Source organism: Neofelis nebulosa, chromosome 3 (genome assembly GCF_028018385.1).
Source record: "Neofelis nebulosa isolate mNeoNeb1 chromosome 3, mNeoNeb1.pri, whole genome shotgun sequence".
NCBI classification, from domain to species: domain Eukaryota; kingdom Metazoa; phylum Chordata; class Mammalia; order Carnivora; family Felidae; genus Neofelis; species Neofelis nebulosa.
In genome coordinates this window covers 200,281,571-200,299,952 of record NC_080784.1, presented here as the reverse complement: position 1 = coordinate 200,299,952, position 18,382 = coordinate 200,281,571, and the positions used below count along the sequence as shown (strand labels likewise).

The 18,382-nt window shown below is 41.3% G+C and overlaps 1 long non-coding RNA gene across 1 annotated transcript; it reads right to left on the bottom strand.

The window, feature by feature from the left end:
• Positions 1-880: 880 nt before the first annotated feature.
• On the bottom strand, positions 881-17,908 carry LOC131507827 (uncharacterized). Its single transcript, XR_009259737.1, has 2 exons — positions 15,394-17,908; positions 881-2,501 (listed from the first exon to the last, which is right to left on the bottom strand). It is a non-coding gene; the product is annotated as an uncharacterized LOC131507827 (long non-coding RNA).
• Positions 17,909-18,382: the final 474 nt, after the last annotated feature.

The window sequence follows — 18,382 nt, the reverse complement described above, 5'->3', positions numbered from 1 at the left end:
ATCTCGAATTGTACTCCTAGGCCCAGACTGAGGATAAGTCAACGCTGATTTATAACTAAGCTTGGATCAAGGATTTTTTCTATAAAACTTAATTCCAGTATAGTTAACATACAGGGTTGTATTAATTTAAGTGTACAATATAGGGACTCAACATTTATATACATTACTCAGTGCTTGTAAGTGTACTCCTTAATCCCTATCATATATTTCACCTGTATCTATTCTCATGAGGCTCTCTATAACCCAGAGAGTCAGGTGAGTGGTCATGCACAGCAGGGCATATAGGTGTTCACCACCTGCCAATGCTGTGGAGGGGAACCTACTACCAAAATGCTATAAGGTCCTTAGCCACCCTTTATCTTAACTGGGGACCTGTTGACAGGGGCAGGTGAGGGTTCAAAATGAAGCATTGTCACATTAACTGTTGTGCTTCTCTTAAATAATCATTGAGGGTGGTGACAACCTAAGGTTATTCAAATGCTACTTCCCCTAAGTTCAGACTCCAGTCTTCCCTCTTGTTGCTCAGAAATATGTGGGACTTGCAGGTCTGACTGAAGAAGTCCTCTGGGAAGATTCTCTCCCAGCCCTTGTCTGCACACTGCAGTATAAGCTCATTGAGCTTGGTCTTCTAGACTCCTCTGCCTCAGCATGAGAGCAGTTTGTGTGTGGCTTCCCAGGAATCTCACACCTCAGTGCATAGAAGATGATGACCTTTGGAGGGCATGGCATATGGGGCTGTGATGCTGGGCTGAGCATGGAGTCTCATGTGATATGTCCAGTGTTGATATCCCTATCAGACTCTAGCTCTGAGTCCAATGTTGATGTTTCCCCTGGTGGACTGAAAACTTCTTTTATGGACCTAAGAATTGCCAATCTCCTCCAATGTATAAGCAGTTTATACAAAACTGAGCTTTGCCAAAGTACAGAGCTTTGATTGAGCCTCTTTCACTGCATTTTACCCTAAGCCCAATGACCTCTTCTTGCATACAGTGAATAGGGAAATGCTTGGGTTTCCACATAGCTTGTAGGGAGGATATTGAGCTGTAGGTAGATTTCAGGTCCTACCTCTATTAGCCTGCAGTACGGGCTCTGTGCAGAAAAATAATAGGTAAGCAGCAGATGGTCAGCACCAGTGAGAGCACTCTTGCACCCTCAATAGCCCTGTGAGAACCAGAACATAAAACCACCCAGGGAAGAATTGCATGAAGACCAGAGGCTGTCAAAGAAGGTTCCTGAGTTTTGCTTCACCTGCTAGAATAGCAGGCAACTCAAGGTGAAGGGTTTAAATCTGCCCCATCAAAAAATATTCTTCCCTGAGACCTCTTCCTGTTTCTGATGTGAATAATTTCTAGATGGTTCTGTGGAGGCTGTAATGATCAGTAGTCTCTTAAAATGAGCAGGCAATTCTACCTTCAGAGTTAAGATACTTTGGCTCCAAAACTATGCTATATTGAAATGTTACACCAGTCCTATGGGTCTTAAAAACACCTTTGTTCATTAACCCATGACAACACAGGTTGGAATCTCTTAAGGGGTGGGTAAATCCTTGGAGCCATATAGCTGATGGAGCATGCTGTGGGATCCTGACATAGTCACTGCCCATCTCCTAGTGAGCAGCTCTGCCGTGAAGTGCTTCTTTGAATTTCGTTCGAGCATTTTCAAGTTGGTGCACACATGCAGGGTAATTTCTTAGCCCGGATCTGGTAAACTTCTCGGCAGCCTGGTTTCAGAGTCTGCTGAAGTCTACTCATCACAGGCTTCCTGCACTGTCCTCCTCTCCCCACCCATCCTATGAATTTCTATTCCATCAGGACTGGGGAAGTGGATGTACATGGAGAGACCTGAAACCATCATCCTTCTATGATTAGACAAAGAACTGCCTTGCCATTTTTAAGCAAGTCTGGTCCATGACCTCAATCCTTAGGTGATTCCTTAGACTAATGAGCAGATCATGCCCTCATCACAGCTCACCTTGTGAGTAGCAGATTGTTTCTTGAAGTGACAGATGTGAATCTGCTCTAACAGTTTCTCAGGTCACAGGTAGGTGCTGCATCTTGGAAATTCACCCAGAGGGGGTGAAGGCTTGAATGTAGGAAGCACAGAGTAGAAGCTCCTGCTTTATCTCTGATTCCTTTAGAGCCACTGAAACTTCCAGGAGTCTGGGGACAGTGGTGATGGTGGTCAACACCAGTGTCTTCTCTAGGTAGGAAGGCCCAGTGCTCCAAAGAGTAGCATTCTGAGTCAATCCTTAGCATCTTGGTGTTGGAACCCTGGGCCTGCCAGGCCGATGGGGTAAAATGTGAGCTAGCACTACTTTCTGTGTTGTGCTGACAGCTGCTGGTCTTGCATTCCAGGACTTTCACGTTTGTGCTCTGAGATTTCTTTGAGGTTAGAGAAAGACTCAAAGCTGTTTGTCAGAGCATGTTGATCCACTGCTCCTGCGAAGTAGGGACCTCACCATCCACTGTGAAATACAAGACCTCTTGTACATCTTAGCTGCCCTGGGGGAGAAATTGAGAATGAGATTAGTAGTCTTAGGCAATTCACTTGGTTACCTAGGAAGAGTACCTGTTAGGGAATAGAAAAAGACTAATTTCTCTGGAATAATTTGAATATAATGGATGCATTTCTAGCTGAACTGGTCATAGAATCTTATAAGGAAATAACCCAGGTCCAGAGATTTTGGAAGGTTTTTAGTTGTGTATTTAGTTTTTCATGTAAAATGTTTACAGTAAATTTCAATAGTTTGAGTCAAGTTACTTAAGCCTGCATGTTTGAACTAAACTCCATGAAACTCCTTTCTAGGTTGGGATGCTAGGAGGCTATGTTGCTATTTTTATTGCCTTAATTTTTTCATCAGTGCTGTCAGGAAAACAATAGTTAGGAGGCCTATTGTTTGAAATAAATTTGAGTTAGCATGGATTCCCCTGAACATAGATCCTGAAATAAGAATTTTGGACAGGTACTAGATTAACTTACTGTGTTTGTGTAACAAATGACCACCAGGTTAGGGGCATAAGTGAAGGCAAATTTATCTTAGAGTTCTGGAAGTACAAAATCTGAAATGGGTCTCTTAGAGAAAAAGTGTGGGCAAAGTGACATTTGTTCTAGTGGCATCAGAGGACTGTTTCTCCTCCCTGCACCTTACAGAAGCCTTCAGAAGTCTTTGGCTGTGGCCTCTTTTAGCTTCAAATTCTGGACCTGTGCGTCTGAACCTTAGACCTTTTTGCTTTTGTGACTACATTGGGCCATGTGCATAATCCAGGATGATTTCCTTGATTTAAGGTCCGTTGATTAGCAACCCTCATTCTTTCTGCTTAAATTCTTTTTGTCGTGTAACCTGACAGGTCTACAGGCTCAGAGGATTAGGATGTCAACATTCTGGGGGGATGATATGGGTCTACTTGATAGTATTTTATTTGTAGTGATCCCAGGAAACCCAGAGGTGAACCTGTGGGAAGTTGAAGGGAGTTACCTACCGAAGTGGGTAGTATTAAACTGGTCACCTACAGAGGTGACTGGAGCTCAGCCCCATTTGGGACCTTTAGGAGGCATTATGTAGAATGCATCTCATAATTGTCCCTAATGGGGTCAAGAGTCTGGTATTTTACCAGTAACTCTATTGACTATGTTCTTTGCAATTACTCCTTGTGTCATCCATCCATTTCCTTGCACTGCTGAATTGTGGCTTTGCATGAAAACAAGGGCACGGAGATGGTCAGGGTGTGGCACTGGGCCAGCCAACACTTCTAGTAGAATGCCAACCTCCTGCATTTCCCTTTAGGCAAAGGAGGGACTGGTGCAGTGTTTACTACAGCAAGGTGTTCCCTATACTATCTTCCAGTGATCAGGGCTTTCCCCCCTCTTATGGGAAGATACTCTTTACATTCTCTTAGATCCCATTCAGCTGTGTCCCACAGTGCCTGCCTGTATTAAGTATCTTAAGATGCCAAAAATGAACAACAGATTCTCATTGTATTCAAAAGATGACTGGTCTTTAGGATTCATTCTCTTCCACGTTAAAAGAAAATGGGAATACCAGTAAAATCTTGGCTTGCAAGTATAATTCGTTCTGGAAACAAGCTTGTAATCCAAAGCACTTGTATATCAAAGTGAATTTTCCATAGGAAATAACTGACTTGTTCCACAATCCAAAAAAATCCTATAAAAATGACTATAACACTGTAATACAAGGAAGAAAATAAAAGAAAAATAACCTACACTTCCTACACTTTTGAAAACCTTTGTGGCTGGTGTGAGGGAGACAAGAGAGGATTATTGTGTAGGACAACTTTCACTAATGGAATCACTGCTATCTGTTGGCTCAGTGGAATCTTTTTCTATATGGCGGCCATTGTATATGCTTGCACGGGTGTTGACTACAGTATTAATAAACTTGTCACATACTGTACTTAATGTAACTGGCAAGGAGGCAGCAGAGGAAAGGGTCTATATCTGTAGACAGCCTGACCTAGTATGAAGCAAAGCATCCCTAAGCAATGCTTAGGGGAAATGGGAAAGCAAAGGACAGTCCATAGGTGCTTTGAAGTGACAAACTAGTGCCAGTTGTGGGCACCTTTCAACATTGTAAAAAAAAAAAAAAAAAATCACTGATTTCTGCCAAACACTGTGGTCTGAGACCAAGCATCTGAGCATGGAAGGTGATCACCCACAATCAGAAGAGCGATTGGCTCATTTATGGTCGTGTGATGTTCAGCATCACTACTCCTATTGAAAGACATGGCTCATTTTATTAAGCTAAAGTTAGAAATGTTTGATCATCTTGCAGGACACTCAGAACAAATTACTTGCAGTCCAAGGTTTTACTGTATATTTAAGGATATAAAGCTAAATACACCTCATCTAAGATCTTCATTACAAGTCATGGATTATTCTAAGATAAATGTTATAAAAGAATTCAACTCTGATTTCTCAGCATATAATAGAGATCAAGTTTAGATTTCCATATTCATGCAAATATGGTAATATGTCAACTGTTGCATTTCACTGCTATATGCCTCTGTATTTAGGGTGAAATGTGATCTACAACTTTTGTTTTCTAAGAAAGGTCTAGATCTGATTTGAATTCGAACAATTGATGCTGTTTATTTTATAAACATTCTTTCCTGATGTTTTACCTTAGCTCCCATTAATTCTAGTGAGCCTAGTCTGGTCATGCTACCCCATTCCCCTCCTTTAAAACTAAGATTGTATGGGAAAGGAAAAGTATATGTAAACTCCTTCTCCTGTTTGCAGTCTCTGGCAGGCCTAGGCTGTGTGCTGGGATTGGGCCCTGTGATGGCCCATAGAGGAAGCAGCTGCCAAGCATATTTGGCTCTGATTTGCCCACAGCTGTGGGTGGTGTTTGCCCCATTCTCCCCATTGTCCTAGTTCCTATTTGCTGGACAAAGCCTAGGTCCTTCTTTGACCCATGTCTTCCTGAAACTCCTATTCCTTAGGGCCCATAAATGACCATTTTTAAGCCAAAGTACTTAGATGGTCCAGGTGGAGTTTCCTACCACATGTCTGTTCTTGGAGAGAGACCTTTCATTTTACCCCCAGGGATATTGGTGACCTGGGCAGGATTTAAGGTGGACCTGGGTCACTCAAGTGATCTTTCTCTTATCTATGAAACTTGTGGATCCAGATCTCCTCCCTTTTCAACCTTCTGTACGTTGGACTGCCTTTGAGGGTGGTGGTGGTGGTTGAGGTTTAAAGTCCAGCAATGTCTATGCTGTGTACAGGGCTGACTCACTGGGAAATCCTGTATCTGATGGCATTTCCCCCTCTGTTCTGATGATCTTGATTTGGACTCCAGACATGGTTGCCTGGAGGTCTTATCACATGTATATCATCTTAATGGAACCTGACTCTCCTTGTTGGAGTGAGCTGGTTGATGAAGGATTTATCCAGTTAGGAAAACTTGTTGCCTGATGTCCTCCTATGAGGAAGGAACAGTGCATCTCATGGCCTCCAGACAAGTCATGTGGCCAGTGTCTGCCTTCTTTAAGGGCCACAGAATGCTGTTCATTTTTTTTGTGAGTAGGCAGGTTCCCCTTGCACTGTCTTCTCTAAGAATGGGGGATTTCCATCAGAAGTTATTCCATTGGTAAGCCCAGTCCTGTGGTCCTTCTTGATGGTATGTTTTAGAAAAGCTAGTTCTCAGGTTTTCTTGATTAAAAATTTTTTTTCTGAATAAAGTTGATGCAATGTGACCTTAGTTTCAGGTATATAACATAGTGATTTGGCTAATTTATGCATGGTTATGTTCACAAGTGTAGCTCCCAATTGTTCCCCATACATCATGATTATAATATCATTATGTTCCTTATGCTGTACCATTTATTCCCATGACTTACTCCATTCCATAACTGGAAGCCTATATCTCCTCCCCTTCACCCATTTAGCCCATCCCTGTACTACTCCCCTCTGGCAACCATCAGTTCTCTATAGGTCTGATTCTGCTTTTTCACTTTGAGATTTCACATGAGTGAAATTACATGGTATTTGTCTTTCTCAGTCTGACTTATTTCACTTAGCATAATACCCACTACATCCATTCTTGTTACAAATTGCACAATCTCTCTTTAAAAACTTAAATTTTTAAATTCCAGCTAACATGATATTACAGGTGTACAATATAGTGATTCAATGCTTCGATACAACACCCAGTACTCATCACAAGTGGACTCCTTAATCCTTTATCATGGCTATGTAATCCATCGTGTATTTGTCTATCAGTGGACATTTGTTACTTTCATATATTGACTATAATATGTAATGTTGCAATAGACAGGGATGCATATTCTCAAATTAATGTCTTCATGTTATTTGGGTAAATACCCAACAGTGGAATTAATTGGATCATATAGTATTTAAGTTTTTGAGGAACTTTCATACTGTTTTCCACAGTGGCAGTAGCAATTTGCATTGTCAAGAACATAGGTCAAGAGGGTTTTTTTCTCCATATCCTGGACATTTGTCTTTTTCCTAGCCATTCTGACAGGTGTATGGTGATATCTCACTGTGGTTTTGATTTACATTTCCCTGATGATTAATGATGTTAAGCATCTTTTCATGTTTCTGTTGGCTATCTGTGTCTTCAGAAAAATGTCTGTTCAGGTCCTTTGCCCACTTATTAGATCATTTGAGTTGTACATGTTCTTTATATATTTTTGATACTAATCCTCATCAAATCTCATCTGCAAATATATTCTATCATATATTTGCAAATATCTCCTTCATTCAGTAAGTTGTCTTTTTGTTGATGGTTTCTTTTTGCAAAAGCTTTTTTTTTTAATTTTTTTTTATTTTTAAAAAAAAATTTTTTTTTTCAACGTTTTTTATTTATTTTTGGGACAGAGAGAGACATAGCATGAACGGGGGAGGGGCAGAGAGAGAGGGAGACACAGAATCGGAAACAGGCTCCAGGCTCTGAGCCATCAGCCCAGAGCCTGACGCGGGGCTCGAACTCACGGACCGCGAGATCGTGACCTGGCTGAAGTCGGATGCTTAACCGACTGCGCCACCCAGGCGCCCCTTTTTTTTTTTTTTTTTTTTTTTTTTTTTTTGTATGGTCCCAGTAGTTTAATTTCTTGCTTGTGTTTCCCTTGCCTGAGGAGACCTATCCAGAAAAATGTTGCAACAGCCCATGTCTGAGAAATCCCTGCCTGTGTTCTCTTCTAGAATTTCTGTGGTTTCAGGTCTCACATTTAGGTCTTTAATCCATGTTTTAAACTTTTATATTTTAGCTGGCTAATACACAGTGCAATATTGGTTTCAGAAGTAGAATTCAGTGATTCATCACTTGCACACATCACCCAGTGCTCATCACAAGTGCCATCCATTTTGAGTTTATTTTTGTATATTACATTAAAAAGTGGTCCAGTTTTATTCATTTACATGTAGCTGTCTAGTTTTTCCAGCACCATTTATTGAAGTATAAAGTTAACAGTGTTGTATTAGCTCAGGTATACAACATGGAGGTTCCCCCAAAATCTGTTTCTTAGTGTTCAAGACCAGTGTGTTCTTTTTAAGTTTTTCTTTTTTTTGTTGTTGTTTTTGAAGGGGAGAGAGTGTGAGCGGGGGAGGGGCAGAGAGAGAGGTGAGACACAGATTTGGAAGTGGGCTCCAGTCTGAGCTGTCAGCACAGAGCCCAAAGCAGGGCTCAAACCCACAAACTGTGAGATCGTGACCTGAGCCTAAGTCAGATGCTTAATCGACTGAACCACCCAGATGCCCAGACAAGTGTATTCTAAATCCCCTTTATTTTTGTCCACTTACATCCCTTCTTGCAACCACAACTTTGTACTGTGTATTTAAAAGTCTGGGCTTTTTGGTATCTTTTTTCCACTGTTTGTTCATTTGTTAAATTCCACATAGTGAAATCCTATGGTATTTGTCTTTCTCTGACTTCACTTAGCATTATACTCTCTAGTTCTATCTATGTTGCAAATGACAAGATTTCATTCTTTTTTATGACGAATATTCCATTGTGTGTGCATATATGGGTGTATATACATATATATACCACCTGTTTATCAATCTATGGATGGACACGTAGGTTGCTTCCATACCTTAGCTATTGTAAATAATGCTGCAGTAAACATAAGGGTGCATATATCTTTTGAGTTAATGTTTTCATTTTCTTTGGGTAAATACCTACTATTGCAATTGCTGGATTGTAGGATAGTTCTACTTAACTTCTTGGGAGATCTCCATACTGTTTTCCAGAGTGGCTGCACCAGTTTGCATTCCCACCAACTGTGTACAAGGGTTCCTTTTATTGAATAGATGGTCTTTCCCTTATTGTATATTCTTGCCTTCTTTGTCATAGACTGACCATATAATTTTGGGTGTGTTTCTTGGCTCTGTTCTACTGATCTATGTATCTTTGTTCAGTTCCATACAGGTTTTCCTGATTCTGAGTGATTTGGCATCAATCAAGTTTGCCTAAAATCAGGAATTCAACACTGGATTTTCCAGGTCTCTTTTTTAGTTCTCACAAAGCTAACTATTTTGAATGTGCTATTGTTTTAAACTCTGTCCATCTAAATCAAAATAAAAACCTATTTCCTTGTATAACAATGATATCTTGTGATAGAAATAGATTATTTTCTAGACATAGGATATAGAGAAGTAACCTCCTGTGACTTGTACTTAAAGTTCTTCAGAATTCAGATAACTTGTCTCAGTACAACAGGAGCCATAGATGAACTGTCTTCCATGGATGGGACACTAATTTCAAATGCCTGAAAATGTATACTGTCCTCTACCTTATACTCTGGGTATGTCCTGACAGGTGTCTAGTGATTGAAGTGAAAACACTGTCTTGTACATTTTAGCCTTTACTTTTCCTGATGCTTTGAACAGAGTTCCTTCAAATGATCTTCAGCCACACTTATTCTGTCATTTATCCATGTCTTTCTATAGGGTATTGGCTGAATATTTATTTTTTTTTTACAAATTTTTTACAAATTTTTATTTATTTTTGAGACAGTGTGAGCAGAGGAGGGGCAGAGAGGCACAGAATCTGAAGCAGACTCCAGGCTCTGAGGTGTTAGCACAGAGCCCGATGCAGGGCTTTAACTCAAAAGTGGTGAGATCATGACCTGAGCAGAAGTTGGATGCTTAACCGACTGAACTACCCAGGTGCCCCATTGACTAAATATTTCCATCTGCTTTATGACTTCATATTCTCTGGCTAATATCTGCTGCTTTGAGGATTGTGGCTCTATCTCAATTTCTTGTTTTTAACCTCTTCATGGAGAATAGGTTAAGTTCTCTTAAACTGATGCCCTTTAGGTACTTGCTACCTTGTGCTGTGAGTGCTTGTGGTGGCCCCTACCTGAGCATATATCTTGGCAGAAAGGTTCTATTGATAAATACTACTACTTTTTGGTATTCGGCTGAGGTGATGTCCACTTGGGTTAAATGTGAAACTCTGTGGTACCTGAGTGTCCTCTGAAAATGAAATCTCAGATACTGTTTATTGGAACTTCTCCAAGATAAGCAAAGACCTAAAGGCTAGAAGTTTGGAGCTGGATGCCCTCTGTTGCTGTTCTCTGAATTTCTTTGGCACCAATAGCATATGAATGTAGAAGGCAGAAGTGGTACAGTGCTCATCATTGGCATCATTATTGCTTTTCTGGGAAGACAAGGTGCATCTGTGAGACATGGATAGAAATTAGGGAACCACTAAAGTCCCACAGGGTCACAATGATGGGAATTACTCGACTTTTGGCCCAAAAATCTGATTGAGGAGAGACTTTCTGGGTGGGAGAGGAAGCTGTTGGTCATGCCATCTGGGCATTAGCCATTTCTAGTTTAGTCTTGGCAATGATTTTCTGTGGAGAATGGCTGAGAGTATGGCTGTAATAAGAGGAAGATAATACTAGAGCTGTAATTTTCATAAGAGGCTGTTTTTCACAAAGAACTTGTTTTGCTAGTGTGCAGGGCAGATAGTTTGCTTCTCTTGGCATCCCTGCTGCCCAACCAGCTTGTGCAAAGCAGGGACCTCACTGGATGTCTGAGTCTGAAGACTCCTGCATCTTAATTCCTCTGGCTTTAGTAAAGTTGGTGAGCATTCAACCACTGGACTTTAGTCTACTTGGTCCTCAGGGATGAGACTACTTCTAAAGTGTCCTGTGTCATGATTCCCCCCTATATATGGAACCAGATCAATTTAGTCTAGGTAATTTTGCTGAGGGAGTTCAAGTTGCTTATGAACTCTTTGGAAACATATTTCTGAGCTTGTAATTGCCTCCTGGTATGTACTTGTAATTCTTCCTCATGCCTTAGAGAACAGAGCTAGAAGTTTGAACCTTAAATGGTGGACTTTTGTGATCAAAAATCTTGGCATGTTATAGTTCCACCTAATGGAGCCCTTGATTCCTAGCAAGGCACTTCAGTTTTGCATATTGTCTTTGTTAATGCAGCTAAACATTACACATTCAAGAATGGAGGTAGACAAAATGCCAAGATGGAGGATTGTCCCAAAATAACCTAAGTTCATGGCCAGGAATCTAATTGAAACAGATATCCATAAAATGCCCGATAGAGAATTTAAAGCAACCACCCTAAGGACACTCTCTGGGCTTGAGAAAAGCATATAAAACCTGAGAGACCCTCACTGTAGAGAAAAGAGTAAACATGAGGAAATAAAAAATGCAATAAGATTTGAAACCAACTGGATGTCATTACTAGCAGGATGGAAAAAGCAGAGGAATAAGTGACATAGAAGATAAAATTATGGAAAATAAGCTGAACAAAAGAATAATGGATCATGAAAATAGTTAGAGAGCTCAAGAACTCCATTAAAGATAGCATTCATATCATAGGAGGTTCCAGAAGAAGAGATAAAGGGACAGAGTTCCAGAAGAGAAAAAGGGACAGAAGGTTTATTTGAGGAAATAGTAGTTGAAACTTCACTAACCTGGGGAAGGAAACAATCCTCCAAATCCAGGAGACAGAGAATTCCCATCAAAATCCCCAAAAGCAAGCCAAACACCAAGACCTATTGTAATTAAATTTGCAAAATAAGTAGTAAAGAAAAAAATCCTAAAAGCAAGACAAAGGAGAAGTCCCTAACTTACAAGGGAAGACTCATAAGGCTAGCAAACTTCTCCACAAAGTTGGCAAGCCAGAAGGGAGTGCCATGATATATTCAATGTGCTGAATGGGGAAAAGTCTGCAGCCAGAATAATCCATCCAGCAAGGCTGTCATTCAGGATAAAAGGAGAAATGGTTTCCCAGACAAAGAATCAAGTTTGTTTAGAGTACTTTCACATAGCTATTCATTTGTTGTCATTTGTCTCTTGTTCCTTGATCCTATTCCTGGTGACCACTGGACCTTGATGTTACATTCAGGATGGAAAATTAGTTCTGTTATGTAGGGTATAGAAAGCCTAGAGTCAAAATTAACTGGAAGGTTGTAAATACCTACACTTGCTTGGTGATGTATATTTGTGAGTGGAAGAAATCCTGTCTGCCCAAAACTGACAAGACTGCAAAAGGTTGTAGGTCCTTCAGCAGGAAGATGAAGCAGAAAACTCAGTCTCAGTATCTACAGGTTATCACTAACCTATATCCCTGGGAGAATCCGTGAAACACTTTAGCTCTCACAAATGATATTCAACAGGACTATGAGGAGGGCTTTCAGTTATTGGGGAAAATCTGTTTAGAAGACCCTGTCTCACATTTTCTGTGTATAAGTTACAGGAACTTGTTTGAGTAATCTCCAGAGCACCTAGTCCTCATCAAAGACCTGTTGAGTGTGGGAGCTTCTGCCTGTCAACTGCTGAGAGAACAGGACTAAATGGTTTTTAGTCACTGAGCACCTCAAACCTGGGTACCCAGGAGACTAGTTTCTGTATAAAACAGTAACACGATATCAACTTGTCCCAGTGAATCCTATGGGCCCACATATGGGATCTCAGGATTTAAACCTTGTACATGGCATTAGGTGGAGGTCACTCTTATCTGGAAATCACATACGATGTAGTTAATTTCCACTACAACTGTTCTCAAAGTATCCTCCTACCGGATTAGTTTCCTATTTCTCCCTATCGTCTTGTATTGTTCAAGGAGAACCTCATCCCTTCCTCCACCACTCACGCAGTAACAGATTTAAACTAGTGATAACCACATTTTTGCTTGTCATTTTCATCTTTATGCATCTCTTACCTATGATTGCACTCTACCTGATCTTCTGCTCTGAAGAACATTGGTGTCATTACCCCTGTCTCATGGAGAACCTGCACTAGGTAAGTTGTGGAGAATTTTGTGTCGAGATCTAGGTTGGTAGTCATAGAAATGGTTTCCAGAATTCTTTGGCCAGGGATGGCTTCTGATGATCCTCCTCCTCTAATTGGGATCATTTTAAAGTGGACTAGAATATAGTCTCTCTGTAGCAGGTTGTTTTCTTCACAATACTGTCTTTACATAGTCATTCACAGAAATCCCCCAACTGAAGCAGAAATGAGCATTACATCCCTTACTCCCAAACCACTGTAGACTAGCTTTGAGTAAGGCATCCAAGCATTAGGAAGTCTGTAAGAAGGAAAGGGGTGTGTGTGTGTGTGTGTGTGTGTGTGTGTGTGTGTGTTGCTCTTTGATTTCTGCTTTGGCTAATGTGCTCTGTGCTACGTGATCCAGAAGACTGCAGGTGAGAGTGAAGGTTGAGGATATCAGTGATAGTCCTCTGCTTAGTAGGTTCTTAGTTCCTTGTGGGTCTATTTGAATTAAGACCTTTGCTCTGTTGCACTTAGTTTGAGTCCAGTCTCTTCATGCTGTGCTATAGAGTAGCAGCAGAAATGATGTCTGAACTTAAGGATCGTGCTCCTTTATGGGAGGTCGCCTCTATTCTCTATTGTCCTCCTTATTGACTGAAGCCAAGAGTGATCTCCTCTAGGAATGGCAGATCAAAAGGGAGAGGAATGTTTGAGCTTTCTTGCTCTTTCATTTTTTAAGAGGTGTTCAATGGTCTAGGCCCTCTTGGCAAATAGCTATTCCTCCATTCATGGCCCTGACCCACAATTGAAAGAAGATTGGTCTGGAGGTGGAAAGATCCTCTGTAACCTCTAGATCATGGAAAAGTTAGTGGGTACGTCTATATTCTCTCCAGAGCCCTTGTTTTCATGTGCCCCAAGGTGTATGGTCTTCTGATGCCAGCCACACAGATGGAGTGGAATGGGGCTCAAAGGTAGCCTGAGAATAGCCGCATTCTGGAGAACAGGCTCAAGGTTTTACTCACACAGGCATAGGGGATTTTTGTCTTTTCCTGTGATTCTCAAGTTTCAGTCCTAACAAAGTCTCCTTTAAACTGAGATAATATTTTGAGAGATGTGTCTTTCAATATTTCTTTAAGTGATCATGAAAATGATAGGACATATCAAGGAAAAATAGAAGAATTCTGCAATATCTTTGCTATGTTGGAATAGAATGTTAGTTTTAGGATCCTGTGTGAATATTTCAATACATAAATGCGTTTTATTAGTACCAGCTTCACTATATTAATAATGGTTTAGACGGGAAGACCATGTGAAGTCATCACTTAGTGATACGTTTGTCATCTGAGCTTCAAGACCTGTTGAATTCTCATTTGTGTGTGGTTTAAGCTCTTTTTGTGTAGGGAAGGGTTTAAGTCTTGTTCTCCCACATTTCATCATCTTCAACCACCTGAATTCTGGTGAAACCTGACCTGGGAGGCTGACCTCTCATTAGAACTCCTAGGACTGAATCAGAAGGAAGCTAGCTATGTGCCATGCAGAGTCTCACCTGAAGTATAAGTTTGTATTAGACACTGGCCAAGGAGAAGACTTCAGGCTATTTTGCTTTGGTTTCTCCCACGTAGGTCTTTGGGGAGTATATGATCCCCATCCTGCCAGGAGTCTAAGGGCCTAATGGCCACAGTCCAGGAATCCCTTTACCTCCTCTGACACTTTGTTTAAATGACCTTGTGCATCATCTTCATTGAAAAGAATTTGAGATGGTCCAGTGAGGCTTTTTATTTTCCTGATGCTCTAAAAGAGATTTTAGCTCACTTACATAGGGAATGTCCACAGAGTGTTGACCTTGGGTTTGATGTAAATCTATGTGCTAAGCTGATGGATGTTCTTAGACTGGTGAAGTGTCATTAAGGTGTGCCTGCTGGAAAGTACAATAGGAAGTGCAGTTTGAATGTGGGAAGGTTGCAGCCAGATGCCCGTTAAGGTGAGCGTTTGACACCACCAGCAACATAATTGTTTCAGGCTGAGGACAGTGCTCCTCTTGGTCAACAGCAGTACTTTCTGCTCTGGGCATCTAGGACTCTATCTGAAGACATGGCCTGGAATTAGGAATCCCTTTCAAGCCGTCAATGTTACCCTGCTAGGTTTCAGACTCTAGGAAGCATGAGTCATTGGTTCTGTCGAGGAAGCTACTGTTCCTAAAACCTGGAAGATCTGACCACCTTTCTGGGTTTGTTTTATGATACTTCTCAGGAAAGCCTGTTTCCGGGATTGATGTCAGAAGATGAAAAAATGTAATGCTCGGGCTTTGTTTTAGACAAGACTCCCTGTTTCTGGTACAGGTTCTAAAAAACATTAAAAAAAATTAAAAAGGTACAGTGCCTGGGTATTCTCAGATGATGTGGTTTTAGGGGCTGTTCGTTCACTTTCCCTGGGAGGAACCAGAGACCTAAATACTAGAAAATTGGACATGGATGCCACCTGTGGTTCTTCTGAATGCCTTTGGTATGATCAATAGCAATATAAATTTCTAGAGAGGTGTGGGGGACAGTATTCATGGGCAACTTTGTACCTCCTCTGAGCATCCAGGACTCATCTGGGAGACACGAACAGAATTCTGCAACCATCATAGTCACACAGTGTCACACTTCTGGGAATAACTGACCTTTTACCCCAAACTGATGGGAGGCCTGTTCTTCACAGGAAAGATTGCTGCTGGTCATGCCTTCTGGGCTCTAGTTCATTTCTGGATTATTCCTGGAAATATTTTCCTATGAAGCTTGGTCCAGAAGTCCTGAGGGATGCTATAATAAGGAAATGAACAGTTCTAGGGCTTTCCCCTGTTCCAAAATCTTGGTGTTGTCAGCGTAAAGGGTTTGGTTTGTCCTGGCAGCTCTGCTGATCAGCGAGCATCTGTGAAGCCAGGACCTCACTGGGCAGGCTGTGGGCTCTGAGGACTCCTATATCTTATTCTGGTAGAAAAGTGGGTGAGAACTCACCCAGTGGACTGAGGGTCTATTTGGTCCTCAGGGATAGACTCATTTTGAGTCTGGGGTTCTCTGTCATGACCATCCCGAAGGAGGGGGCCAGATCAATTCAGCCTTGATAGTTTTGCCAAGGGGAAAATTCACATTGTCTTGTTCCTATGGAAACCGACTTCAGAGCTTATAATTGCTTCCTTGTGTATATTCCAAACTTTTCATTCTTCCTTAGAGAACAGAGCTGGTTCTGCATCTTCAATGATAGGCTGTTGCTATGAAGTTTGGCGTGTCCTAGCTCCAACGAATGGAGTACATGTTGGCTCAAAGTAAGGTGCTTCAGCTTTCTTTTGCATATAGTCTTTGATGGACACTCATTATTTATTTAAGGATGGTGGGAGCACATTCGACTACTTTCACTCTATTTCATCTTGGTCATCACTTATCTCTTGTTCCTTGGTCCTGCTAGTGACTGGTTACCTTGATGTTGTGTCATATTCAGGATGTCAAGTTAGTCCTTTCTTGTATAGCTAGAAGAAAGTCTTAAAGTCAAAATTAACTAGAAGGTTGTAACCACATCCATGTTTCTTCCTGAAGTCTGTCAAGATGAGAACTCCAGTTTCAGTGTCTGTCCAAAGCTGAGGTGGTTGTGAAAAGCTTTGGGTCCTTCATGAAGATGTGGGAACAGAAGCTTGTTCCCATTGCCCTCATGTCCCTAACACACAGCCCTGGGGGGTGGGGTCCTTAAGATGCTCACACCCCGGTGACTGATGTTCAGTACCTGATAAAAAGGTCTGTTAGTTGTTACAGGGAAAACCCAGCTGTAAGGGGCACACAACAGATTGTACATCACTTAAAGATGGAAAGAGTCAGGAGTTGTAAAGTGGTTCTCCCCAAAAAGCCTCGATCATCTTAATTGGGGGAGTTCATTGTGAGGAGACCTGTTAGACTTAACAATGCTGGTCTTGATCTTCTTGTCAGTGGGCATCAGGAGATTGATGTGCTTAAGGTCTGTTCTGAACAATAAAAGGATGTTCTTCTGGCCTGTTCAATCCCATGGGCCCATAGGTAGTGTAACTGAAACTAGCTATGGCTCTGCTGCACGCTAGGCTGACAATCACTGGAGTGGGCAGCAAGAGAAGTATTTGTTCAAGGCAGCCAATGAGATGGGAGAGCAGGCCTCAAATTCTGCCCAAGGAGAGTCAGGAATATTTAAAAGCAAACAAAAGTTTGGGTGAAATGTTGCAGCTGTACTTACTAGTGCCATTATCCCTTTGGTTACTGGTTTTAGTAGCATCATAATATAACCTCTATTTGCTGGCACGTGCCATTGGCTGTTGGACACCAGATAATTAGGTGTGCCACTTGGGGGGGGGTGTTACATTCTGCTATAGCCCTTCTCAAAGTAAAACCTCAAGAGACTGGAGTTTTCCCTAGGTTGTTGAAGGAGCTCTTCATTGGGACCTCAACCACTCATAGGATGGCAAGTTAGCACTACTGATGACTTTTTTTCTTGTGCTAATGTAGCTGCTCTTAACTATTTTCTCTCTGTTCTTTGTTGAAAGTTCCCAGATGACATCACTGTTGTCTCATTAGGGGACTCCAAGGGATAGCATATGGAGAAATTTATGCTTTTAGATCCTGGTGGGTAGTTTGTTGTTATACTTCTTCTTTGGTCAGAGACCTCCTGGCACTCCCCTTCTTCCCATTTTGCAAGAATGTAATACAGGTGAGGAGAGAATAAATTGCCTTTTTGTAGAAGACAGGATTTCTTTAAATACTTGTAAAGACACCAATTCCTTTCTTTACATAAGAACAATAATCTTCAGTCTTCCACTGAAGTGAAAAATGAGGGATATGTGCATCTACCTTAGATCTGATGACAGAGATCAGTGATGGTTTGTTCCCCAGGTGGATTTCTGCTTTGGCCTCTTTGAGTTAATATGTCCTGTGCTCCCTGATCCAGGAGAAGACTGGAGGTAGCTAACTCAAGGAGGATCCTGTATTCCCCTGACTTCATTTACAGAGGACCCCAGGGTCAACTTGAAGACTGTTCTCCCTGCTGACTTTGTTGGCTCAGTACATCAGTATGCTCTGCCTATTCTGAGACTCTCCTGTATAAGGATTATGACCTCAGACCTTCAGAATCTGTTCCTTGGTTCTATGGAGATTGATTATATTTTGAAGCACTCAGGATAGAAAGTAAATTCTCTTGGCATAGGTAAGCAAGATGATATCAGCTGGTCCTAGATAATCCATCGGTCCACAGGTAGGCTCTCAGTATTTAACTGTGTACATTACCTGATGTGTGTCATCAAGTAGAGGTGATACTCTAGTTTAGAAAAGTACATCTGTGATTAACTTCCATTACAACAATTTTCAGAACATTACTCCAATGTGACTTCAAAGTGGTCTCCTTTTCTCCCCATCTTAGATTGTTTGAGGACTTCACACGGACTTCAGCTTTCCTATAGCAAGAAATTAGCACTAGGGATACACCATATGTTTTACTGTACATTTTTATGTGGTTGCACACTCACACCTCTGGTGACACTTTATCTGTACTCTATTATTGATATGACCCCCACAAATAGACTTCCCACACAAAATTCTAAGTTTGTAAAGTATATTTTCTGAAATTCTTCCTGGTCAGGTGCAGCTTATAATGGCTGTGGA